General features: G+C 37.8%; 1 pseudogene; it reads right to left on the reverse strand.

Moving 5' to 3' along the window:
- Positions 1 to 306: 306 nt before the first annotated feature.
- On the reverse strand, positions 307 to 27,512 carry LOC138442992 (UDP-glucuronosyltransferase 2C1-like; annotated as a pseudogene).
- Between the last annotated feature and the right edge of the window lie 72 nt (positions 27,513 to 27,584).

The raw sequence follows: 27,584 nt of genomic DNA on the forward strand, positions 1-27,584 counted from the left end.
ACAAACAAGAAACACCAAAAAACAAGGTTAGATTATATGGAAGCCTTAAGCCTAGGCACAAAACTGACCATTTCTTCAATAGCAATGATAATTTTTACCTCATTATTTAAAGAAAATTTTGCAATATATTTTCCTGTAAGTGATGCCAGGCTTAAAGCAAGAAAAAATCGAATATCCTTAATATTTTTTTTCTCTACAGTTCACTTAAATTGATGTTAATAATACCAATAAATTTTCCTACATTTTTAAGCACAATTTAAGGATATCTTCATGAATTTTAAAATAGCTGCCCCTCAAAAAATAAAATTATCTGACCTTCTGTGGAATCTGGGCAAAGACTGATGCAACCATATTAAACTTTTCTTCTGAGAGGTTTTTGACCATTGACTCCAGATTAAACACCATGACCCCATCTTTTCCAGAACTTTGTATAAACTCTTTGAACTCCTGTGAGGAGAAGAGTCTTTGTAATATGAAAGTTTACAATTACAAGAATAAGACAGTTGCACACTTTTCTTAATGTTTCTGAATTATTAGAACAATTCGGTCTCTTCATATGTTAACCATTTCAGAGTATAAAGTTTGACCTGAAATCATTGGTTATTAAACAAATTAAAAATGATTTAAATTGGAGGTTCCCTCTCCAATTTATATGTGTGTGTTTACAAATTACTGATTATGTGTTTTCTGCCATGTGTTGAGCTCTTTACATGTATCATTTAAATCTAAGAGAAATGTATATATTTATAGATGAGTAATCTATTTCAATAAGGTTAAGTAATTTTTCTAAGTTTATACAGCTCTAGCTGACTGAGCCAAATTTCTAAGTAAGCTTGTTAATTGTAAAGTCAATTATTATATTTAGCATTCTCTATTCTCTTCCAGCACCCTCTCCACAATGCTCCAAATGAAGATCGTTTGATTCCTGCTTTAAGTTAAATAGTTCTGGTGCTTCACTTCATATTTAGCCTTGGATGCTAATACCATTTTCATTCATTTTTCTGCTGAAACATAGTCAGCAAAATGATATTATTTTGGTACATTCATCTTGTTCTGTTTGTTTGTTTGTTTTAATTAGCAGTTTTATTTTAGCTGTATTTTCTTTGTATAAGCTTCCAAGAATACATTTAGAAATGAGGTAGCCATATAAACTTCCTGACCAGATAAGAGATGTAGAAATACCTGTGATGCATACTATGAAGATAACAATAATATAACAGAAATATATGACTTCACATTCAAAATAGAAATAGCATATCTAGCCATGCTGAAGTAAAAAGAAATCTTTCTATCCTGTTGAACTGCTAACAAAACTAATTCAATCAATTAAGAGAAGGAAAAAAAATGTGTAAAACTTGAAATGAAAAGACAGGGAAGAGATTTATTTCAAAGGGTTGACTCACATGACTGTGGAGGCTAGCGAGATTAATCTGCAGAACAGCCCATCACAGCAGGAGACTCAGAGAAGAGCCACCGCCGCAGTTTGTGTCTGAAAGCTGCCCACTGGCAGAATTCTTTTTTGCTTGGGGGAGTTCAGTCTTTCATTCCATTCAAGTCTTCAACTAATTGGATGAGCCTTGGCCATATAATGTAGGGCAATTTGTTACTCAAGGTCCACATATTTAAATGCTAATGTCATCCAAAAATACCCTCACGGAAACTTCCAAAGTCATGTTTGGCTAAATACCTGGGGACCTGGCCCAGGCAAGCTGACATAAAATTAACCATTACACTACATTTATAGATGGATTGACATAATCTGTAAATTCATCAATGTAATATCACTTTACCTCTATGGAACCGGCCTGTATTAGAAAATAGATAATAGTCAAGGTTTAGACAAGATCTGGAAGATGTAGTCCCCTACGTACTCCTGCTGAAAAAATAAATTTTTATAGCTATCCAGTGAAATTAAATGCACAACAAAATTAAGAAGGCAATGGCAATCCACTCCGGTACTCTTGCCTGGAAAATCCCATGGACAGAGGAGCCTGGTGGGCTGCAGTCCATGGGGTCACTAAGAGTCAGACATGACTGAGCAACTTCACTTTCACTTTTCACTTTCATGCATTGGAGAAGGAAATGGCAACCCACTCCAGTGTTCTTGCCTGGAGAATCCCAGGAACGGGGGAGCTGGATGGGCTGCCATCTATGGGGTCGTACAGAGTCAGACACGACTGAATTGACTTAGGAGCAGCAGTGACCCATGACACTACCATTTCACTATTGGATATAAATCTCAGATATATGCAAAGATTTGCAATTTTTCCTCCCACTATTCCTTACTGTATCACAGAGATGGGGACACCTAACTGTCCTTTGTGGGGAATAAATAAAATATGGTAAATATATATACCAAGTATCTCTGCAACAGTCGGAAATAATGAAATATATTTACAAATAGAAACTTGGATACATATGAAAAAAATTCCATAGACTAATAAGGTTGAGAAAATGTGAATTATAGCTACCTTGTGGCTCAGCTGGTAAAAAATCTGCCTGCAATGTGGGAGACACGGGTTCAATCCCTGGGTTGGGAAGATCCCCTGAAAAAGGGAAAGGCTACCCACTCCAATATTCAGGCCTGGAGAATTCCATGGACTGGATAGTCCATGGGGTCACAAAGAGTAGGACATGACTGAGGAACTTTCACTTCACTATCATTTATATAATTTAAAAATTCAAAAATTTCTACAGATAGTTTGAGGATCCACAGTTATCTATATAAATTGCAATGATATAAACATTAACTACATTTGACTGGGTGCTCACTGGTTGAAGAGTAATGGAAGAAAAGAAGATAAAGAACGAATACAAGAAATGTAAATCAAAAGAGATGCCTGCCGTGGGCCTAATTATGGAGTAGAATGACTTGAGAGTATGATTAATACATCCTATTGCCCTGAGAACCATGAAAAGCAAAGAAAAACAAATTATCTAATTCCACAAACTTATGTTTTGGCATCCAAAATCAAAATGACATCTTTTATGATGGCTTTCCTGGTGGTTCATATGGTAAAGAATCTGCCTGCAATGCAGGAGACTTGGGTTTGATCCCTGGGTTAGAAAGATCCCCTGGAGAAGGGGATGGCTACCCACTCCAATATTCTTGCCTGGAGAATCCCATGGACAGAGAAGCCTGGTGGGCTACAGTCCATGGGGTGGCAAAGAGCTGGGCACAACTGAGCGACTAACACACATGATGTTGTCATGGGAGGGATATTTCTCAGTCCTCTCTCCAACCTTTTCATATGTCTTTCTTACCAGGAAGAGATGAGCTTTGCTGTGGATCCCTACTTGGGTCCCCTTCCCTAGAGGATTGTTGTAGTGCTTTAAGAACACACATACTTGGATAAGTGTGGCTGTCCCTCTACTTCTTCAATATATGGACCCAAAGGTTAAGAAGAAAAGATCCTGGGACTTAGTTTCTTTCTTTCTTTTTTTTCCTTTTACTGTTTACAGAGATCTCATTAATAGCTTCCCTGGTTGCTCAGTGATAAAGAATTTGCCTCCCAAGCAGGTGGTGCTGGTTCAATTGAAGGGAATGGCAACCCACTCCTGGAGAATCCCATGGACAGAGGAAACTGGTGGGGTACAATCTATGGGGTCAAAAAGAGTCAGACATCACTGAGACTCTGAGCACAAAGGAGCATTAATGTGACATAGCTGCCTGACTATTGGTAAGATTTTGGCTCAAGGGAAGAAAGAGTTGTATAGAGTTGAATTTAACCATGTATTTCAGGTTAATTTACCAATGGGCACTGCATAGGGATTAAGACACATTACTTTGCCAACAAAGGTCCATCTAGTCAAAGCTATGGTTTTTCCAGAGGTCATGTATGGATGTGAGAGTTGGACTGTAAAGAAAGCTGAGTGCCAAAGAATTGATGCTTTTGAACCGTGGTGTTGGAGAAGACTCTGAAGAGTCCCTTGGACAGCAAAGAGATCCAATCAGTCCATCCTAAAGGAGATCAGTCCTGGGTGTTCACTGGAAGGACTACTGTTGAAGCTGAAACTCTAATACTTTGGCCACCTGGTGTGAATAACTGACTCATTGGAAAAGACCCTGATGCTGGGAGGGATTGAAGGCAAGAGAAGAAGGGGACGACAGAGGATGAGGTGGTTAGATGGCATCACCAACTCTATCCACCTTCTCCAGGGGATCTTCCCAACCCAGGGATCAAACCCAGGTCTCCTGCATTGGAGGCAGATGCTTTACCATGTGAAACACCAACACTATGGAGTTTCGAGTAAACTCCGGGAATTGGCGATGGACAGGGAAGCTTGGCAAGATGCAGTCCATGGGATCACAGAGTCAGACACTACTGAGTGAGCTCAGCTGAACTGATTCTCAGCTTATCTCCCTTATTTAAATCTTGCTCCATTCTGGGGGACGGAGGAAAGATGGCGGAGGAATAGGACGGGAAGACCACTTTCTCCCTCACAAATTCCTCAAAAGAACATTTCAACGCTGAGCAAACTTCACCAAACAACTTCTGTAGGCTGGCAGAGGACATCAGGCAACCAGAAAAGCAGACCATTGTCTTCAAAAACAGGTAGGATAAAATATAAAAGACAAAAAAGGAGACAAAGGAGGTGGGGAGGGAGCTCCGTCCTGGGAAGGGAAGCCCGTCCCGGGAAGGGAATTTTAAGAAGAGAGGTTTCCAAACACCAGGAAACACTCTCCCTGCCGAGTCTGTGGCGAGCCTTGGAAACACAGAGGGCAACATAACAGGAAGGAAAAATAGATAAATAATTAAAACCAACAGATTACAAGCCCACCAGTAACTCCCCCAGCGGAAAAGCAGCACAGACGCCTGCATCCGCCATTGGGAAGTGGGGGCAGGGCAGGGACGCGCGGGAGGCGCGGGCTGCAGAGCTTTGTAAGAATCGGGCAGGAACGCCCCACGCGCAACCAGAACGATCTAACTTGGGCTAGCAAATCAGACTGTGGGATAGCTACCACGCGAAAAGCTCGAACATAAGACACCACCAGGACCAAGCACAGAACAAAGGACGGAACGGAAAAAGCCGGCTGCAGACCATCCCCTGCCGGGAACAGGCAGCCAGAGCCGTAAGGTCTGGAAAGGGGCAATTGCAGACCCGGAGAGACTTTACTTACCTAACTACAAGCAGGCTCCTTTGCTAAGACTTCTGGGGGTGCTGGACAGTCACAATCTGCCTCACGGGGTGCGCCAGTGGTCCACCCAGAAAGCTGAGCAGCAGCGGCAGAAAAGGTGACAAGCCGAGGCGATCGTGCTCGCCAAACTCCTGAGCTACTCAGACCTGGGAAGGGCACAAAGCGCAGTTCCAGCCGAATCTGTGTCTCTGAGGGCTGCCTGAGCGCCGAACATGAGCGGCTTGGACCGGGGAAGTGCACGCAGCCTAGGGCCGGCCCCAGACGGTTCCCGGCTGAGCATCCTAGAAACAGAGAGGTTTGTGCCCCGCGAGAAAGGACAGGTCAAGCGGGGCAGAGATACTGTGTGCACACGACAGTGCTATTTGTTTGCAGCATCCCCCCTCCCCACACCGCGACTGAACTAGTGAGCCTAAAAAACCAGCAAACAGAAGAAGTTAAACAGAGGGAACTACCTTGGAAGTGATCCCACACGGCCCATAACACCAGAAAGGGGCAGATATATTTTCAATATTTTTAAAATCATTCCTTTTTTTTTTTTTTTGCTTTTTTTTCTAACTTTTTTTTAATTGTTAAGGTTTCTATTTCTCCTCTAATTTTTATTTCTATAACCTATTATTACTATTTTTCTTTTTTTAAAAGACTTTTTTTTTTTTTTTTAAAGGCAAACACCATATATAGTCTTTGGATGGTTGTTGATGTTTTTTTTTTTTTGATTGTTTGTCTGTTTGTTTGTTTTTTAATAATTCTTTTTCTTTCTTTCTTTCTTTTTTTCTTTCTTCCTTTTTCCTTCTGCTTCTCTTTAATATTGTATCTTTGAAAATCCAACCTCTACTCTAGATTATTAATCTTTGCTCTTAGGTGTTTGTTGCTAATTTTGTACATTTAAAAACCCAAACTTCACTACCCCAGCTTACCTGAGAGCGAGATTACTGGCTTGACCACTCTCTCCTCCTCTGGACTCTCCTTTTTCTCCACCAGGTGGCCTCTGTCTCTTTCCCCCCCATCTCTCCTCTATCCAACTCTGTGAATCTCTGTGTGTTCCAGACGGTGGGGAACACCTAAGGAACAGGTTACTGGCAGGATTTGTCTCTCTCCTACTCATTCCTCTCTCTGATCCTCCTGGTCACCTCTGTCTACTTCCTCCCTCTCCTCTGCCCCGTATAACTCTGTAAATACCTCTGAGCGGTCCAGACTATAGAGCGCACATAAGGAAGTGACTACTGGCTAGCTTGCTCTCTCCTCTTTTGATCTCACCGCATCTCATTCCAGTTACCTCTAACTACCCCCTCCATCTTCTCTTCTCCTTGTAACCCAGTGAACCTCCCTGAGTGTCCCTCAATGTGGAGAAACTTTTCATCTTTAACCGAGATGTTTTATCATCGGTGCTGTATAGATGGAGAAGTCTAGAGGCTACTGTAAAAATAAAACTGAAAACCAGAAGCAGGAGGCTTAAATCCAAAGCCTGAAAACATTAGAGAACTCTTGAATTCAGGGAACATTAAGCAATAGGAGCCCATCTAATGCCTTCATACCTACACCGAAACCAAGCTCCACCCAAGGGCCAACAAGTTCCAAAACAAGACATACCACGCAAATTCTCCAGCAACACAGGAACACTCCCCTGAGCTTCAATATACAGGCAGCTCAAAATTATCCCAAAACCTTTGATGTCTCGTAACCCATTACGGGTTACTCCACTGCACTGCAGAGAGAAGAAACCCAGCTCCACCCACCAAAACTCCAACACAAGCCTCCCTAGCCAGGAAACCTTGACAAGCCACTGATAGAACCCCACCCAAAGTGAGGAAGCTCCATAATAAAGAGAACTCCACAAATTACCAGAATATAAAAAGGCCACCCCAAACGCAGCAATATAACCAAGATGAAGAGACAGAGGAATACTCAGCAGGTAAAGGAACAGGAGAGTTGCCCACCAAACCAAACAAAAGAGGAAGAAGTAGGGAATCTACCTGAGAAGGAATTCCGAATATTGATAGTGAAAATGATCCAAAATCTTGAAATCAAAATGGAATCGCAGATAAATAGCCTAGAGACAAGGATTGAGAAAATGCAAGAAAGGTTTAACAAGGACCTAGAAGAAATAAAAAAGAGTCAAAATATAATGAATAACGCAATAAATGAGATCAGAAACACTCTGGAGGCAACAAATAGTAGAATAACGGAGGCAGAAGATAGGATTAGTGAAATAGAAGATAGAATGGTAGAAATAAATGAATCAGAGAGGAAACAAGAAAAACGAATTAAAAGAAATGAGGACAATCTCAGAGACCTCCAGGACAATATGAAACGCTCCAACATTCGAATTATAGGAGTCCCAGAAGAAGAAGACAGAAAGAAAGATCATGAGAAAATCCTTGAGGAGATAATAGTTGAAAACTTCCCTAAAATGGGGAAGGAAATAATCACCCAAGTCCAAGAAACACAGAGAGTTCCAAATAGGATAAACCCAAGGCGAAACACCCCAAGACACATATTAATCAAATTAACAAAGATCAAACACAAAGAACAAATATTAAAAGCAGTAAGGGAAAAACAACAAATAACACACAAGGGGATTCCCATAAGGATAACAGCTGATCTTTCAATAGAAACTCTTCAGGCCAGGAGGGAATGGCAAGACATACTTAAAGTGATGAAAGACAATAACCTACAGCCCAGATTACTGTACCCAGCAAGGATCTCATTCAAATACGAAGGAGAAATCAAAAGCTTTACAGACAAGCAAAAGCTGAGAGAATTCAGCACCACCAAACCAGCTCTCCAACAAATTCTAAAGGATATTCTCTAGACAGGAAACACGAAAAGGGTGTATAAACCCAAACCCAAAACAATAAAGTAAATGGTAACGGGATCATACTTATCAATAATTACCTTAAACGTAAATGGGTTGAACGCCCCAACCAAAAGGCAAAGACTGGCCGAATGGATACAAAAACAAGACCCCTCTATATGCTGCTTACAAGAGACCCACCTCAAAACAAGGGACACATACAGACTGAAAGTGAAGGGCTGGAAAAAGATATACCACGCAAATAGAGACCAAAAGAAAGCAGGAGTGGCAATACTCATATCCGATAAAATAGACTTTAAAACAAAGGCTGTGAAAAGAGACAAAGAAGGCCACTACATAATGATCAAAGGAACAATCCAAGAAGAAGATATAACAATTATAAATATATATGCATCCAACATAGGAGCACCGCAATATGTAAGACAAATGCTAACAAGTATGAAAGGGGAAATCAACAATAACACAATAATAGTGGGAGACTTTAACACCCCACTCACACCTATGGACAGATCAACTAAACAGAAAATTAACAAAGAAACGCAAACTTTAAACGATACATTAGATCAGTTAGACTTAATTGATATCTATAGGACATTTCACCCCAAAACAATGAATTTCACCTTTTTTTCAAGTGCTCACGGAACCTTCTCCAGGATAGATCACATCCTGGGCCATAAATCTAAACTTGATAAATTCAAAAAAATCGAAATCATTCCAAGCATCTTTTCTGACCATAATGCATTAAGATTAGATCTCAATTACAGGAGAAAAACTATTAAAAATTCCAACATATGGAGGTTGAACAACACACTTCTGAATAACCAACAAATCACAGAAGAAATCAAAAAATAAATCAAAATATGCATAGAAACTAATGAAAATGAAAACACAACAACCCAAAACCTGTGGGACACTATAAAAGCAGTGCTAAGAGGAAAGTTCATAGCAATACAGGCATACCTCAAGAAACAAGAAAAAAGTCAAATAAATAAGCTAACTCTGCAACTAAAGCAACTAGAAAAGGAAGAATTGGAGAACCCCGGAGTTAGTAGAAGGAAAGAAATCTTAAAAATTAGGGCAGAAATACATGCAAAAGAAACAAAAGAGACCATAGCAAAAATCAACAAAGCCAAAAGCTGGTTCTTTGAAAGGATAAATAAAATTGACAAACCATTAGCCAGACGCATCAAGAAGCAAAGAGAGAAAAATCAAATCAATAAAATTGGAAATGAAAATGGAGAGATCACAACAGACAACACAGAAATACAAAGGATCATAAGAGACTACTATCAGCAGTTGTATGCCAATAAAATGGACAACGTGGAAGAAATGGACAAATTCTTAGAAAAGTACAATTTTCCAAAACTGAACCAGGAAGAAATAGAAAATCTTAACAGACCCATCACAAGCACGGAAATTGAAACGGTAATCAGAAATCTTCCAGCAAACAAAAGCCCAGGTCCAGACGGCTTCACAGCTGAATTCTACCAAAAATTTCGAGAAGAGCTAACACCTATCCTCCTCAAACTCTTCCAGAAAATTGCAGAGGAAGGTAAACTTCCAAACTCATTCTATGAGGCCACCATCACCCTAATACCAAAGCCTGACAAAGATGTCACAAAAAAAGAAAACTACAGGCCAATATCACTGATGAACATAGATGCAAAAATCCTCAACAAAATTCTAGCAATCAGAATCCAACAACACATTAAAAAGATCATACACCATGACCAAGTGGGCTTTATCCCAGGGATGCAAGGATTCTTCAATATCCGCAAATCAATCAATGTAATTCACCACATTAACAAATTGAAAAGTAAAAACCATATGATTATCTCAATAGATGCAGAGAAGGCCTTTGACAAAATTCAACATCCATTTATGATAAAAACTCTCCAGAAAGCAGGAATAGAAGGAACATACCTCAACATAATAAAAGCTATATATGACAAACCCACAGCAAACATTATCCTCAATGGTGAAAAATTGAAAGCATTTCCCCTAAATTCAGGAACAAGACAAGGGTGTCCACTTTCACCACTACTATTCAACATAGTTCTGGAAGTTTTGGCCACAGCAATCAGAACAGAAAAATAAATAAAAGGAATCCAAATTGGAAAAGAAGAAGTAAAACTCTCACTGTTTGCAGATGACATGATCCTCTACATGGAAAACCCTAAAGACTCCACCAGAAAATTACTAGAGCTCATCAATGAATATAGTAAAGTTGCAGGATATAAAATCAACACACAGAAATCCCTTGCATTCCTATACACGAATAATGAGAAAGTAGAAAAAGAAATTAAGGAAACAATTCCATTCACCATTGCAACGAAAAGAATAAAATACTTAGGAATATATCTACCTAAAGAAACTAAAGACCTATATATAGAAAACTATAAAACACTGATGAAAGAAATCAAAGAGGACACTAATAGATGGAGAAATATACCATGTTCATGGATCAGAAGAATCAATATAGTGAAAATGAGGATACTACCCAAAGCAATTTACAAATTCAATGCAATCCCTGTCAAGCTACCAGCCACATTTTTCACAGAACTAGAACAAATAATTTCAAGATTTGTATGGAAATACAAAAAACCTCGAATAGCCAAAGCAATCTTGAGAAAGAAGAATGGAACTGGAGGAATCAACTTGCCTGACTTCAGGCTCTACTACAAAGCCACAGTCATCAAGACAGTATGGTACTGGCACAAAGACAGACACATAGATCAATGGAACAAAATAGAAAGCCCAGAGATAAATCCACACACCTATGGACACCTTATCTTTGACAAAGGAGGCAAGAATATACAATGGAGTAAAGACAATCTCTTTAACAAGCGGTGCTGGGAAAACTGGTCAACCACTTGTAAAAGAATGAAACTAGATCACTTTCTAACACCGTACACAAAAATAAACTCAAAATGGATTAAAGATCTAAATGTAAGATCAGAAACTATAAAACTCCTAGAGGAGAACATAGGCAAAACACTCTCAGACATAAATCACAGCAGGATCCTCTATGATCCACCTCCCAGAATTCTGGAAATAAAAGCAAAAATAAACAAATGGGATCTAATTAAAATTAAAAGCTTCTGCACAACAAAGGAAAATATAAGCAAGGTGAAAAGACAGCCTTCTGAATGGGAGAAAATAATAGCAAATGAAGCAACTGACAAACAACTAATCTCAAAAATATACAAGCAACTTATGCAGCTCAATTCCAGAAAAATAAACGACCCAATCAAAAAATGGGCCAAAGAACTAAATAGACATTTCTCCAAAGAAGACATACGGATGGCTAACAAACACATGAAAAGATGCTCAACATCACTCATTATTAGAGAAATGCAAATCAAAACCAGAGTGAGGTACCACTTCACACCAGTCAGAATGGCTGCGATCCAAAAATCTGCAAGCAATAAATGCTGGAGAGGGTGTGGAGAAAAGGGAACCCTCCTACACTGTTGGTGGGAATGCAAACTAGTACAGCCACTATGGAGAACAGTGTGGAGATTCCTTAAAAAATTGCAAATAGAACTACCTTATGACCCAGCAATCCCACTGCTGGGCATACACACCGAGGAAACCAGAATTGAAAGAGACACATGTACCCCAATGTTCATCGCAGCACTGTTTATAATAGCCAGGACATGGAAACAACCTAGATGTCCATCAGCAGATGAATGGATAAGAAAGCTGTGGTACATATACACAATGGAGTATTACTCAGCCGTTAAAAAGAATTCATTTGAATCAGTTCTGATGAGATGGATGAAACTGGAGCCGATTATACAGAGTGAAGTAAGCCAGAAAGAAAAACACCAATACAGTATACTAACACATACATATGGAATTTAGGAAGATGGCAATGACGACCCTGTATGCAAGACAGGAAAAAAGACACAGATGTGTATAACGGACTTTTGGACTCAGAGGGAGAGGGAGAGGGTGGGATGATTTGGGAGAATGGGAATTCTAACATGTATACTATCATGTAAGAATTGAATCGCCAGTCCATGTCTTACGCAGGGTGCAGCATGCTTGGGGCTGGTGCATGGGGATGACCCAGAGAGATGTTGTGGGGAGGGAGGTGGGAGGGCGGGGTCGTGTTTGGGAACGCATGTAAGAATTAAAGATTTTAAAATTTAATAATAAAAAAATAATTAAAAAAATAAAAAAAATTTTGCTCCATTCTGAATAATTTAGTAGGCCATATTTATGCAAGGGTAAGTTGTATCATGTTGCTGCTTAAAAATTATACATTGATCCTTCACTGACCTTAGGTATTTTATTATTATTATTATTTTATTTTTATTTTTACTTTATTTTACTTTACAATACTGTATTGGTTTTGCCATACATTGACATGAATCCACCATGAGTGTATATGAATTCCCAAACATGAACCCCCCTCCCACATCCCTCCCCATAACATCTCTCTGGGTCATCCCCATGCACCAGCCCCACGCATCCTGTATCCTGCATCGGACATAGACTGGCGATTTGTTTCTTACATGATAGTATACATGTTTCAATGCCATTCTCCCAAATCATCCCACCCTCTCCCTCTCCCTCTGAGTCCAAAAGTCTTCTCTAACAAGTGGTGCTGGGAAAACTGGTCAATCACTTGTAAAAGAATGAAAATAGATCACTTTCTAACACTGCACACAAAAATAAACTCAAAATGGATTAAAGATCTAAATGTAAGACCAGAAACCATAAAATGACCTTAGATTTTAAAGAATACCTAGTATTGCTCATTTGATTTTTTTATGACCTATCCTCTAATCACACCTCCAGCCTAACTTCTCTCTGTTCAAACCCAACAAGTCATCATTATTTAATTTCTACCAGGATTTCGAGTGGACCATTCCATCTCTATTTGCTCTTTTTTTCTTTTTTTTTTTAAATTTATTTATTTATTTTAGTTTTTTATTTTTTAAATTTTAAAATCTTTAATTCTTACATGCGTTCCCAAACACGACCCCGCCCTCCCACCTCCCTCCCCACAACATCTCTCTGGGTCATCCCCATGCACCAGCCCCAAGCATGCTGCACCCTGCGTAAGACATGGACTGGCGATTCAATTCTTACATGATAGTATACATGTTAGAATTCCCATTCTCCCAAATCATCCCACCCTCTCCCTCTCCCTCTGAGTCCAAAAGTCCGTTATACACATCTGTGTCTTTTTTCCTGTCTTGCATACAGGGTCGTCATTGCCATCTTCCTAAATTCCATATGTATGTGTTAGTATACTGTATTGGTGTTTTTCTTTCTGGCTTACTTCACTCTGTATAATCGGCTCCAGTTTCATCCATCTCATCAGAACTGATTCAAATGAATTCTTTTTAACGGCTGAGTAATACTCCATTGTGTATATGTACCACAGCTTTCTTATCCATTCATCTGCTGATGGACATCTAGGTTGTTTCCATGTCCTGGCTATTATAAACTGTGCTGCGATGAACATTGGGGTACATGTGTCTCTTTCAATTCTGGTTTCCTCGGTGTGTATGCCCAGCAGTGGGATTGCTGGGTCATAAGGTAGTTCTATTTGCAATTTTTTAAGGAATCTCCACACTGTTCTCCATAGTGGCTGTACTAGTTTGCATTCCCACCAACAGTGTAGGAGGGTTCCCTTTTCTCCACACCCTCTCCAGCATTTATTGCTTGCAGATTTTTGGATCGCAGCCATTCTGACTGGTGTGAAGTGGTACCTCACTCTGGTTTTGATTTGCATTTCTCTAATAATGAGTGATGTTGAGCATCTTTTCATGTGTTTGTTAGCCATCCGTATGTCTTCTTTGGAGAAATGTCTATTTAGTTCTTTGGCCCATTTTTTGATTGGGTCGTTTATTTTTCTGGAATTGAGCTGCATAAGTTGCTTGTATATTTTTGAGATTAGTTGTTTGTCAGTTGCTTCATTTGCTATTATTTTCTCCCATTCAGAAGGCTGTCTTTTCACCTTGCTTATATTTTCCTTTGTTGTGCAGAAGCTTTTAATTTTAATTAGATCCCATTTGTTTATTTTTGCTTTTATTTCCAGAATTCTGGGAGGTGGATCATAGAGGATCCTGCTGTGATTTATGTCTGAGAGTGTTTTGCCTATGTTCTCCTCTAGGAGTTTTATAGTTTCTGATCTTACATTTAGATCTTTAATCCATTTTGAGTTTATTTTTGTGTACGGTGTTAGAAAGTGATCTAGTTTCATTCTTTTACAAGTGGTTGACCAGTTTTCCCAGCACCGCTTGTTAAAGAGATTGTCTTTACTCCATTGTATATTCTTGCCTCCTTTGTCAAAGATAAGGTGTCCATAGGTGTGTGGATTTATCTCTGGGCTTTCTATTTTGTTCCATTGATCTATGTGTCTGTCTTTGTGCCAGTACCATACTGTCTTGATGACTGTGGCTTTGTAGTAGAGCCTGAAGTCAGGCAAGTTGATTCCTCCAGTTCCATTCTTCTTTCTCAAGATTGCTTTGGCTATTCGAGGTTTTTTGTATTTCCATACAAATCTTGAAATTATTTGTTCTAGTTCTGTGAAAAATGTGGCTGGTAGCTTGACAGGGATTGCATTGAATTTGTAAATTGCTTTGGGTAGTATCCTCATTTTCACTATATTGATTCTTCTGATCCATGAACATGGTATATTTCTCCATCTATTAGTGTCCTCTTTGATTTCTTTCATCAGTGTTTTATAGTTTTCTATATATAGGTCTTTAGTTTCTTTAGGTAGATATATTCCTAAGTATTTTATTCTTTTCGTTGCAATGGTGAATGGAATTGTTTCCTTAATTTCTTTTTCTACTTTCTCATTATTCGTGTATAGGAATGCAAGGGATTTCTGTGTGTTGATTTTATATCCTGCAACTTTACTATATTCATTGATGAGCTCTAGTAATTTTCTGGTGGAGTCTTTAGGGTTTTCCATGTAGAGGATCATGTCATCTGCAAACAGTGAGAGTTTTACTTCTTCTTTTCCAATTTGGATTCCTTTTATTTATTTTTCTGTTCTGATTGCTGTGGCCAAAACTTCCAGAACTATGTTGAATAGTAGTGGTGAAAGTGGACACCCTTGTCTTGTTCCTGAATTTAGGGGAAATGCTTTCAATTTTTCACCATTGAGGATAATGTTTGCTGTGGGTTTGTCATATATAGCTTTTATTATGTTGAGGTATGTTCCTTCTATTCCTGCTTTCTGGAGAGTTTTTATCATAAATGGATGTTGAATTTTGTCAAAGGCCTTCTCTGCATCTATTGAGATAATCATATGGTTTTTACTTTTCAATTTGTTAATGTGGTGAATTACATTGATTGATTTGCGGATATTGAAGAATCCTTGCATCCCTGGGATAAAGCCCACTTGGTCATGGTGTATGATCTTTTTAATGTGTTGTTGGATTCTGATTGCTAGAATTTTGTTGAGGATTTTTGCATCTATGTTCATCAGTGATATTGGCCTGTAGTTTTCTTTTTTTGTGACATCTTTGTCAGGCTTTGGTATTAGGGTGATGGTGGCCTCATAGAATGAGTTTGGAAGTTTACCTTCCTCTGCAATTTTCTGGAAGAGTTTGAGGAGGATAGGTGTTAGCTCTTCTCGAAATTTTTGGTAGAATTCAGCTGTGAAGCCGTCTGGACCTGGGCTTTTGTTTGCTGGAAGATTTCTGATTACCGTTTCAATTTCCGTGCTTGTGATGGGTCTGTTAAGATTTTCTATTTCTTCCTGGTTCAGTTTTGGAAAATTGTACTTTTCTAAGAATTTGTCCATTTCTTCCACGTTGTCCATTTTATTGGCATACAACTGCTGATAGTAGTCTCTTATGATCCTTTGTATTTCTGTGTTGTCTGTTGTGATCTCTCCATTTTCATTTCCAATTTTATTGATTTGATTTTTCTCTCTTTGCTTCTTGATGCGTCTGGCTAATGGTTTGTCAATTTTATTTATCCTTTCAAAGAACCAGCTTTTGGCTTTGTTGATTTTTGCTATGGTCTCTTTTGTTTCTTTTGCATGTATTTCTGCCCTAATTTTTAAGATTTCTTTCCTTCTACTAACTCCGGGGTTCTCCAATTCTTCCTTTTCTAGTTGCTTTAGTTGCAGAGTTAGCTTATTTATTTGACTTTTTTCTTGTTTCTTGAGGTATGCCTGTATTGCTATGAACTTTCCTCTTAGCACTGCTTTTATAGTGTCCCACAGGTTTTGGGTTGTTGTGTTTTCATTTTCATTAGTTTCTATGCATATTTTGATTTATTTTTTGATTTCTTCTGTGATTTGTTGGTTATTCAGAAGTGTGTTGTTCAACCTCCATATGTTGGAATTTTTAATAGTTTTTCTCCTGTAATTGAGATCTAATCTTAATGCATTATGGTCAGAAAAGATGCTTGGAATGATTTCGATTTTTTTGAATTTATCAAGTTTAGATTTATGGCCCAGGATGTGATCTATCCTGGAGAAGGTTCCGTGAGCACTTGAAAAAAAGGTGAAATTCATTGTTTTGGGGTGAAATGTCCTATAGATATCAATTAAGTCTAACTGATCTAATGTATCGTTTAAAGTTTGCGTTTCTTTGTTAATTTTCTGTTTAGTTGATCTGTCCATAGGTGTGAGTGGGGTGTTAAAGTCTCCCACTATTATTGTGTTATTGTTGATTTCCCCTTTCATACTTGTTAGCATTTGTCTTACATATTGCGGTGCTCCTATGTTGGATGCATATATATTTATAATTGTTATATCTTCTTCTTGGATTGTTCCTTTGATCATTATGTAGTGGCCTTCTTTGTCTCTTTTCACAGCCTTTGTTTTAAAGTCTATTTTATCGGATATGAGTATTGCCACTCCTGCTTTCTTTTGGTCTCTATTTGCGTGGTATATCTTTTTCCAGCCCTTCACTTTCAGTCTGTATGTGTCCCTTGTTTTGAGGTGGGTCTCTTGTAAGCAGCATATAGAGGGGTCTTGTTTTTGTATCCATTCGGCCAGTCTTTGCCTTTTGGTTGGGGCGTTCAACCCATTTACGTTTAAGGTAATTATTGATAAGTATGATCCCGTTACCATTTACTTTATTGTTTTGGGTTTGGGTTTATACACCCTTTTCGTGTTTCCTGTCTAGAGAATATCCTTTAGAATTTGTTGGAGAGCTGGTTTGGTGGTGCTGAATTCTCTCAGCTTTTGCTTGTCTGTAAAGCTTTTGATTTCTCCTTCGTATTTGAATGAGATCCTTGCTGGGTACAGTAATCTGGGCTGTAGGTTATTGTCTTTCATCACTTTAAGTATGTCTTGCCATTCCCTCCTGGCCTGAAGAGTTTCTATTGAAAGATCAGCTGTTATCCTTATGGGAATCCCCTTGTGTGTTATTTGTTGTTTTTCCCTTACTGCTTTTAATATTTGTTCTTTGTGTTTGATCTTTGTTAATTTGATTAACATGTGTCTTGGGGTGTTTCGCCTTGGGTTTATCCTATTTGGAACTCTCTGTGTTTCTTGGACTTGGGTGATTATTTCCTTCCCCATTTTAGGGAAGTTTTCAACTATTATCTCCTCAAGGATTTTCTCATGATCTTTCTTTCTGTCTTCTTCTTCTGGGACTCCTATAATTCGAATGTTGGAGCGTTTCATATTGTCCTGGAGGTCTCTGAGATTGTCCTCATTTCTTTTAATTCGTTTTTCTTGTTTCCTCTCTGATTCATTTATTTCTACCATTCTATCTTCTATTTCACTAATCCTATCTTCTGCCTCCGTTATTCTACTATTTGTTGCCTCCAGAGTGTTTCTGATCTCATTTATTGCGTTATTCATTATATTTTGACTCTTTTTTATTTCTTCTAGGTCCTTGTTAAACCTTTCTTGCATTTTCTCAATCCTTGTCTCTAGGCTATTTATCTGCGATTCCATTTTGATTTCAAGATTTTGGATCATTTTCACTATCAATATTCGGAATTCCTTCTCAGGTAGATTCCCTACTTCTTCCTCTTTTGTTTGGTTTGGTGGGCAACTCTCCTGTTCCTTTACCTGCTGAGTATTCCTCTGTCTCTTCATCTTGGTTATATTGCTGCGTTTGGGGTGGCCTTTTTATATTCTGGTAATTTGTGGAGTTCTCTTTATTATGGAGCTTCCTCACTTTGGGTGGGGTTCTATCAGTGGCTTGTCAAGGTTTCCTGGCTAGGGAGGCTTGTGTTGGAGTTTTGGTGGGTGGAGCTGGGTTTCTTCTCTCTGCAGTGCAGTGGAGTAACCCGTAATGGGTTACGAGACATCAAAGGTTTTGGGATAATTTTGAGCTGCCTGTATATTGAAGCTCAGGGGAGTGTTCCTGTGTTGCTGGAGAATTTGCGTGGTATGTCTTGTTTTGGAACTTGTTGGCCCTTGGGTGGAGCTTGGTTTCGGTGTAGGTATGAAGGCATTAGATGGGCTCCTATTGCTTAATGTTCCCTGAATTCAAGAGTTCTCTAATGTTTTCAGGCTTTGGATTTAAGCCTCCTGCTTCTGGTTTTCAGTTTTATTTTTACAGTAGCCTCTAGACTTCTCCATCTATACAGCACCGATGATAAAACATCTCGGTTAAAGATGAAAAGTTTCTCCACATTGAGGGACACTCAGGGAGGTTCACTGGGTTACAAGGAGAAGAGAAGATGGAGGGGGTAGTTAGAGGTAACTGGAATGAGATGCGGTGAGATCAAAAGAGGAGAGAGCAAGCTAGCCAGTAGTCACTTCCTTATGTGCGCTCTATAGTCTGGACCGCTCAGAGGTATTTACAGAGTTATACGGGGCAGAGGAGAGGGAGGAAGTAGACAGAGGTGACCAGGAGGATCAGAAAGAGGAATGAGTAGGAGAGAGACAAATCCTGCCAGTAACCAGTTCCTTAGGTGTTCTCCACCGTCTGGAACACACAGAGATTCACAGAGTTGGATAGAGAAGAGATGGGGGAGAAAAGAGACAGAGGCCACCTGGTGGAGAAAAAGGAGAGTCCAGAGGAGGAGAGAGTGGTCAAGCCAGTAATCTCGCTCTCAGGTAAATTGGGTAGTGAAGTTTGGGTTTTTAAATGTACAAAATTGACAACAAACACCTAAGAGAAAAAATTGAAAATCTGTTTTTAAAGACAATGGTCTGCTTTTCTGGTTGCCTGATGTCCTCTGCCAGCCTACAGAAGTTGTTTTGTGGAGTTTGCTCGGCGTTGAAATGCTCTTTTGAGGAATTTGTGAGGGAGAAAGTGGTCTTCCCGTCCTATTCCTCCGCCATCTTTTCCAGAGTAAGAGCTCTATTTGCTCTTTTCTATAATTATTATACTATCCTTATTATGTCCATTTTTAGACTAAGTTATGCAAAATAACTTTCAACTTCAAAATCTCAGTAGCCTAAAACAACACATTGTTTCTGTCTCATGTCATATGTCCATCTATTGAGCTGCACCTGTTGCTATATTCTTTAATCAGGACTCAGGTAGACAGAGCAGCCACTCTGGAACACACCCCTTTGACATCACAGAGGAAAAGAGAGCTCTGGGGTAAGTGCTCCTGACAGTTGAGTGCTGGACCTGGAAGGGATTCATGCAACTTCAGTTCACTGTCATTGCCCAGAGAGTATTGGACAATTCCACTAACCTCAGAGGCTAAGACCATTATTTTTGGCAAATATCTGGTATATTTGATAAGCATCAGTAAGGATTACCATGATAACATGGCAAATACTTAAGGGTAGCATAATATTAATAGTCTAAGGTGAATAATTCCCATTAACTCATATCTAGTTTTTCAGTTTGAGAGTCAAATATTAAAAATTATAGACTTGAAATCATTCCAGGAGGTAAATACTCAGAGAAGTATAAAGAAGCACATTTAATTTACCTTAGGCAAGGGATTTGCAGGCTTGCAATGCAGTCCTGCAACAAATTCAACATTAGGTAAGTAAGGGTATGGAAATTCACAATCCCAGTAAGTTTGAATCAACCACATTTCAGCTTTTCCCATAATCTTATGTAATGTGGTAGGTTTTCCTGGACAAAATGAAAGAGAGGAAAAGCAGTCTCATATGTTAAGTGGGGCATATTTTGCCAAAGAATTTTCTAAGAAAAATATTTAAAGAACCAATATTAGTTCTATGCAACCCATGAGAAATCAATAAGCCTTCCCCCCTCAAGAGTACACAATACTGAGATTATGATAACTAAACATGGATTTAGGTATGAAATAAAGCCAAAAACCTGTTTCCGTCTCTCTGCCAACAGACTCTTTCTGTTTCTGCTAAGCCTGAGCCCAGCTGCACGCTCAGAATCAGCATGTGCTCCTAGTTTTTGTTCATTCAGCCAGAGGTCCTCAACCTACTATGGTAGTCTCCTCTTCTGGAATTCCAATTTATCTCATCCTCACTGCTCCAAAAGTGTCTGATATCTTTTAAAAATAGCATTTGTAATTTATCCATCTTTTCTTCTGGTGTTTGGTACTATTCTTCCATAACTAAATACATCCTATCAGGAATGAAAATCCTGTAATAAAAATTTGAAAGTAATGACCTTCTTTCCTTTACATAATTATAATTCCTGTCTCACAAGACTTTGTTCTCTTTGGTGAAGATAGAGCACTGCATAATAATTTGATGGTGTAATATTTGCCATTTTGACATATTTAGCTGATAAACATTGCCAAAGTGTGACTTTTGAACTGAAGTGGAGACCAAGTGAACATGAACTCAAATTAGTGACTCTGCATTGAGTTATCTTCCTTAGTTTGGAAACAGAGCTTCATTTCTAAACTATATTTAATTACTGTGGCATAAGAACCTTACCCCGAAGAAGGCAATGGCGCCCTACTCTGGTACTCTTGCCTGGAAAATCCCATGGACAGAGGAGCCTGGCAGGCTGCAGTCCATGGGGTTGCTAAGAGTCGGCACAACTGAGCAGCTTCACTTTCACATTTCACTTTCATGCATTGGAGAAGGAAATGGCAATCCACTCCAGTGTTCTTGCCTGGAGAATCCCAGGGATGGGGGAGCCTGGTGGGCTGCCGTCTATGGGGTCACACAGAGTTGGACACGACTTAAGCGACTTAGCAGCAGCAGCGGCAGCAAGAACCTTACCCAGAGTTTGGTGTCCTTTTGAAATATGTGCTCCATATCACTGATAGGAGGAACCTATATCTATCTGTTTTCTCACCACACAGCTTTTTTATTATTTTCTTGATGTTCTAAGTGTGATGAAGTTTTGATCAGAAAATATAAGGATTTTTTATCTGATCAGAACAATCTTTTTATGTAAAAGATCACAAACAAATCTCAGTAATTTAGGGGCTCACTCTGTTAATGACACAGGTATTAAAAATCCAGTTTCAGATCCAAGACAGACCCCATACTGGAGCCTTACTGGTGTTAACCAGGGGTATAATCTTATTCACTTTGTGTGAAGTTTCTCTCTCATGCTTTATTTTAATGACAGCTTTACTGAGATGTATTTTATATGCCATACAATTCTTTTTAAATAAAAAATTGAGTAGTTTTTAGTACATTTGTAACATTATGAAAACATCACCACTGGCTCATTGCTAAAAGAATCTGGCTGCCAATGCAAGAGACTCAAGAGATATGGGTTCCATCCCTGAGTCAGGAAGATCCCCTAGAGTAGGAAATGGCAACCCCCTCCAGTATTTTTGACTGGAAAATTCCATAGAAGAGGAGCCTGGCGAGCTATAGTCCATGGGGTCACAAAGAGAGGGACATGACTGAGCACACATGTGCATGCATATACACCACTATTAAATTCAAAAGCAAACTTATTACTCACAAAAGAAATCCTGTATCCATTGGCCATCATTCTCCATTTCTAAACCAGTAACCTATTTTTTTCTTTACTTGCCTGTTCCAAAATAATTTTATTTCCCTTAATATAAATGAATTCATACACTATCATGTCTCTTTCATTGCCTTCTTTCACTTAGCATAATGTTTTTCAAGGTTCACCTGCATGGTAGTATGTATCGGTACTTCATTACTTTTTGTTGCTGAAAGATTTTTGTTGAGATATACCTCATTTTGTTTATTCATTCACTGGCTGGTGAACGTTCGGGCTGTTTTCATGTTTGTCTACTATGAGTAATGCTGATATGAGCATTCATGTATATGTTTTCTATATACATATGTCATCATTTTTAAACCTAGGAGTAGAATTGCAGGATCATATGATTGTTTCACTAACCTTCATATTATCAGATGACATCTTTTTCTTGTTAATTCTCCACTCCTAACTTAGTAATCTAGAGTGGTAAAGAACCCACCTGCCAATACAGGTTAGATGTTTAGAGATGTGGGTTCAATCCCTGGGTCAGGAAGATCCCCTGGAGGAAAGCACTGGCAACCCCCTTCAGTATTCTTGCCTGGTGAATGCCATGGACAGAGCAGCCTAGCAGGCTGCATTCCTTACAGTCCCACAGAGTCAGACATGACTGAAGCAACTTAGCATGCACGCACACACACATGCACTTAATGCATCTTATTGAAATGAATCTGATATTGTAGGAGAAATAGAAAAGCAGTTTATTTGAATAAGGAGATTGTGAGACAATATCTCAAATCTGGAAAAGCATTTCAGAATTTCCAAAAGCAATGCTACATTTGATGTAATGCTAGAGCATTTGCTGAATATTGAATGATTAAAGAGTTATTTACATCCTTTAAGAAAAGCATAGGAAAGTGTGCCTATGCTTTGTTTTGTTATTTATTATTGATTTATTGTGGACTTTTGTGTTCTGATACTGTGAAGTTAAAAACGAGTTATATTTCTGTCTGTTAAAAAAATCATCTATTAAATTATGATTCTGTTACCCCTTTAGACATTGACCATTTTTGTATCTAACCTAACAGTTCTTTTTCTCCCAAAATGTTTATAAATATTTCCTCAATATATATTTTGAAACAGATACCACCTTACTCATTTCCTTTTCAATTATTTGAATGTATCTGTGACATGATTCAGTTTATAATTGTATAATTTATGTTATCCTTTTAAAATCTGAAAAATATACTTGAAATATACTTTAAAGTGAAGATCCTCAATGGATTCTGAACAGCAAATGTAATAGCATTTTAAAATTTATGAGAGTCAAAGAAATGTTTTTCTTCTATTTACCAAGCCTTTCTTATTCTTTCTCAGATTATCGATATATTCCCCAAAAGAATGTTCTAGTGTGCCAAGAGTTAGGAATAAATCAGAGACAGAGTTATATCCTATCACTGTTCCTTACTATAAAAGAGTTTTCAAAACTGAGTACAAAGTTGCTGGAACCGGAAGTAGGCAAATAGCTTCAGTCCAGCTGTAGATCAGTCACTGCTTGATCCGTGACTCAGAAAATGTCACCAGATTTTCAGTTTTCTTTTCCTACTTTTGCCTTTTGCAGCTTGGAATCTCACTTTGTAGCAGTTTTGTCCACATTTTTTAGGGTTGATTCTAGAGATATAAGCACCTGTTTCTGTCACAGAGTGCCCAGAAAAAGCCTCCATGCAAGACATTGACCTTGATTAGGTCATATACCTTTTTTGAATCTGTGGCGTATTTCTGGGCAGCATACTTCAGTAGAAGCACTCATATTGTTTGTGAGTTGTAGAAGAAATAACTTCTCAGAGGAAATTTTGAACAGATATCTTGAGAAAAATGAAGTGGCTACATAAAACAAGAGATCACAAGTGTAAGGAAAACTTAATTATTTAGGAATAAGCTTAATATTTAGTAATGATAGGATTTTAGAGATATTGATACTTCTGTTAAAAATAGCAACAAAGAAAACACTTTTAAAATTCATGTGGAACTACAAGACTTCAAATAGTCAAAGCAATCATGATAAAAAAGAACAAAGATGGAGGCATCACAGTTTCTGATTTTAAGCAATACCAGTCAAAATGATATGATACTGGCATAAAAGCAGACCCACTGATCAATGGAACAGACTCAAGAGCCCTTAAATAAGCCCATACATATATGGCCAACTAACATTTAACAAAGCAGCCAAAAATATTCAGAGGAGGACGACAGTCTTAAATAATTCTTGCTGAAAAAACTGGATATTTACATGCAAAATAATGAAATTAGTCCCCAATTTTACTTCACTAGAAAAAATAACTTGCAATGGAATAAGAAGAATATAAATGGAAGTCCTGAAACCATAAAATTCTTAGAAGGAAATATAGAGGGAAACCTTCAGACACGGATTTTGGCAATGATTTTTTTTAATATGACAACAAAATCATGTGATAAAATTAAAAATTAAAAAGTACAGACTAATTCACATTTTAAAGCTTTTGAACAGCAAAAGACATGATTAACAAGATGAAAAAGCAACCTATGAAATGAGAGAAAACACTTACAAACCATGTATCTCATTTGTTGTTACTATATAAAATGTGTAAGGAAGACAAAGAATTCAACAATGGAAAAACCAAATAATTCAATTAAAGAATGAACAAAGGACATGAATAGACATTTTTCCAAAGAGGATACTCAAATAGTCAACAAGTATATAAAAGTGTTCTCAACATCACTGATTACTAGAGAAATGTAACTCAAAACCACAACGAGATATCAACTTCCACCTATTAGGATAGCTATCATTAAAAAGAGAACAAATTTTATACTGGTGGGGATGTGGAGAAAAGAGAACCCTTGTGCTCTGTTAGTGGGAATGTAAATTGGTAAAGCTACAATGGAAAACACTACGGTTGTTCCTCAAAAACTTCAAAATAAAACTAATACGAGGCACTCCCATGTCAGTTGTATCATTATTGACAATACACATAATATGGAAACAATCTGTTTTTCAGTAAATGAACGGACAAAGAAAATATGGTTATATAAAAAAAAAATTATTAAGTCATGAGCAAAAGGAACAATCTGCCACTTGCTTAACCAAGACTGGAACTTGAAGGAAATATGGTAAGTAAAGTAACTCAGAGAAAGACAATTATTGTTTGATATTATTTAAATATGAAATCTAAAAAGAAAGTGAAACAAAAAAAGAAAAATAAAGTCACAGAGAACAGACTGATGGTTGCCATATCCTAGGGATAAAGGATAGACACAGAGGTAAAGGTGGACAAAAAATACAAACTTCAGTTTTCAAATAAGGAAGTCCTGGGGATCTAATGTACAGCTTGGTAACTATAGTTAATAATTGTGGTTGTTTTTTAGTCACTAAGTACTGTCTGACTCTTTTGCCACCCATGAAGTGTAACCTGTTAGTCTCCTCTCTTCATGGAATTTTTTAGGCAAGAATACTGAAGTGGGTTGCCATTTCCTTTTCCAGGAGATCTTCCTAACCTAGGGATCAAATGTACTGGCAGGCAGATTCTTTACTACTGAGCCAACAGGGAAGCCCATCGTTGTTAATACTGTATTGTATATTTGAAATGTGCTAAGAGAATGTCTAAAGTTCTCATCTCAAAGGAGAAAAGAATTTTAACTATGTGTGGTGATGAATGTTAACTAAAGTTACCTTAGTAATCATTTCAAAATATGTACAAATATAAAATCATTATGTTGTATACCTGTGATGAAAAAATATAGTTTTAAAGCAGGACAAGAAAAATTTAACATAAAAAGTTCTCTGCCATTTGAGCCAACACCCTGCTTCCCTTTAGTATACATTTTGCATCTCCATTGTACATTACCAAGATCTCCCTAGAAGATACAGGAATGTCTACTCACAATAAAACAAAAACAAACAAAAATTACGATTTCCTCCTGGCACCAGCAAAGTAACTCCTTAGGAGATAGCATTCCTTCCTTAATCTCTCAAGAGGTCACAGTGACCCACCACTCACTTTATTGGCCTCTGTAAACTGTCAGTATATTACTCTGATGTAAAACCCTTTATCTCAAAAACGTATAACTGTTTTCTGACTTCTAATTGGTGAAATGTTCTCCAAAGCTTTCTGAAAGACTCTCTCCTGGGTTATAATCCTCACATTGGCTCAAATAAAATTTTCCGCTTGTTTCTTAGGCTAATTATTGGCTAATTTCTTCATCCACACCTGAAACTAATACAATATTATATGTTAATTATATTTTTAAAAAATCTAACTAAATAATGCAACTAGGATACTGCCTTCTCTAAGAAAATTATTATATTGTGCAAAATCATACTTAGCACAATTAAATAAATTAAATAAATGCTGCTTTAAAAAATCAATTGTGGAAAATGAAAAACAAAGGGGCACACAAACTTACTGAAATAGAGAAAATCTTTTTGTTGGAATCAAAGCTCACTAATTGACTTTAATGTATTTATGAACAGAACAATAACAACAGGATGACAATGAGATAAATTTCAACATCTAGAGACATGGTCCTTTAGAGAAAAATCTTCCATGTTTCTCTTTAGGGATACAAGAGTAGAGAAACCAAGATTTATACATTTATTTTCCAGTTTCACGCTCACCACATTCCAAGCCCAGGAATTAGCCAACCAAGTGTTGATAGGATGCAAATAAAAAGCTTGAAAAAAGAGAAGATTAATCAGAAATAAAACAGGGTATATAAAAATAGAAGCAAAAAAAGAGAGAAATAGTCCAGGGTTATGGAACTTACACTGTCAGATTTGAGTTTTCCCAGATACTTGAAAAAATTAGTAACATCAAACAGGATATATGGGAAAATAAAGAGAATATCTCTTCTGTGATGCATAGTAAACCAAAAGCTTAAAAAAGGAAAAATTAAAGAAAAAGTTATTATTTTCACTCAAAACAGTTAAGCAACAGAATCTCGTATCTCACTTAAAACTTTTCAAAGTTTTCATACAGTCAGATAGACACTCACATTATACGTATGAAATCAGAATCATTATTGCATGCAAATTTCTCTTACCTAAAAACTTGCTGTAATACTCATTCCATTCTGGAAATGAATAATGTGCAGATATCACCTCCCTCACGGTATACAATAACCATTTTTCCAGCCTCTGTATAAAAGTCATACTATCTGTCAGTCTTGATGTGACATCAGGAATATATGAAGGAAGCATAAGAAGCCCAGCACACAATCTCTCAATGACTTTTTCATAGGAAAGCTGCAAACAATATATAAGTGGAATATTGATGCGTTCAGCCACTAATTCTCCACAAAGGCTTAAAGGGTCAGCAATACAGATATCTAACTTAGCTGTGTGTAGCCTGCTGAGTAGTTCCTTCTTTGTGACAGCATTATCACATACTCTTTTGGCTGTTGCTAAAAAATTTTTGATCATTTTCATCAGTTTTACTTGCCTGTCCCATCATGAAAGTTTTGGCAGTTCAAAAGGAAGTGTGTAGAGACCAGCACTGAGTTCTTCCAGGAAACTTTCTCTACTTATTGGAAGTTGAAGAATCTCCACGTTAAAGGGAATCTTGAATGATCAAACAGAAAACTTGTTGAAGGTACCAGGATGGTTATCTCATGCCCATGAAAATGGAGTTCATCCAGAATAACTTTTAAATTAATCCAGTGACTAAAATCCATGGGCCATACAAGTACCTTCCCAGTAGTCCTTCCTTTCAGGGTCAAAGAATGATAAATGTAGCATGAAAAGGACACAGAAGCCTTTTGCAGTTTTCATGACATTAACTGTGCTCAAACAAAATCTGGGTTTAAATCAAGTTCATGAAACTCACAATCCAAAGGTCTCTCT

Source organism: Ovis canadensis, chromosome 6 (assembly GCF_042477335.2).
Source record: "Ovis canadensis isolate MfBH-ARS-UI-01 breed Bighorn chromosome 6, ARS-UI_OviCan_v2, whole genome shotgun sequence".
NCBI classification, from domain to species: domain Eukaryota; kingdom Metazoa; phylum Chordata; class Mammalia; order Artiodactyla; family Bovidae; genus Ovis; species Ovis canadensis.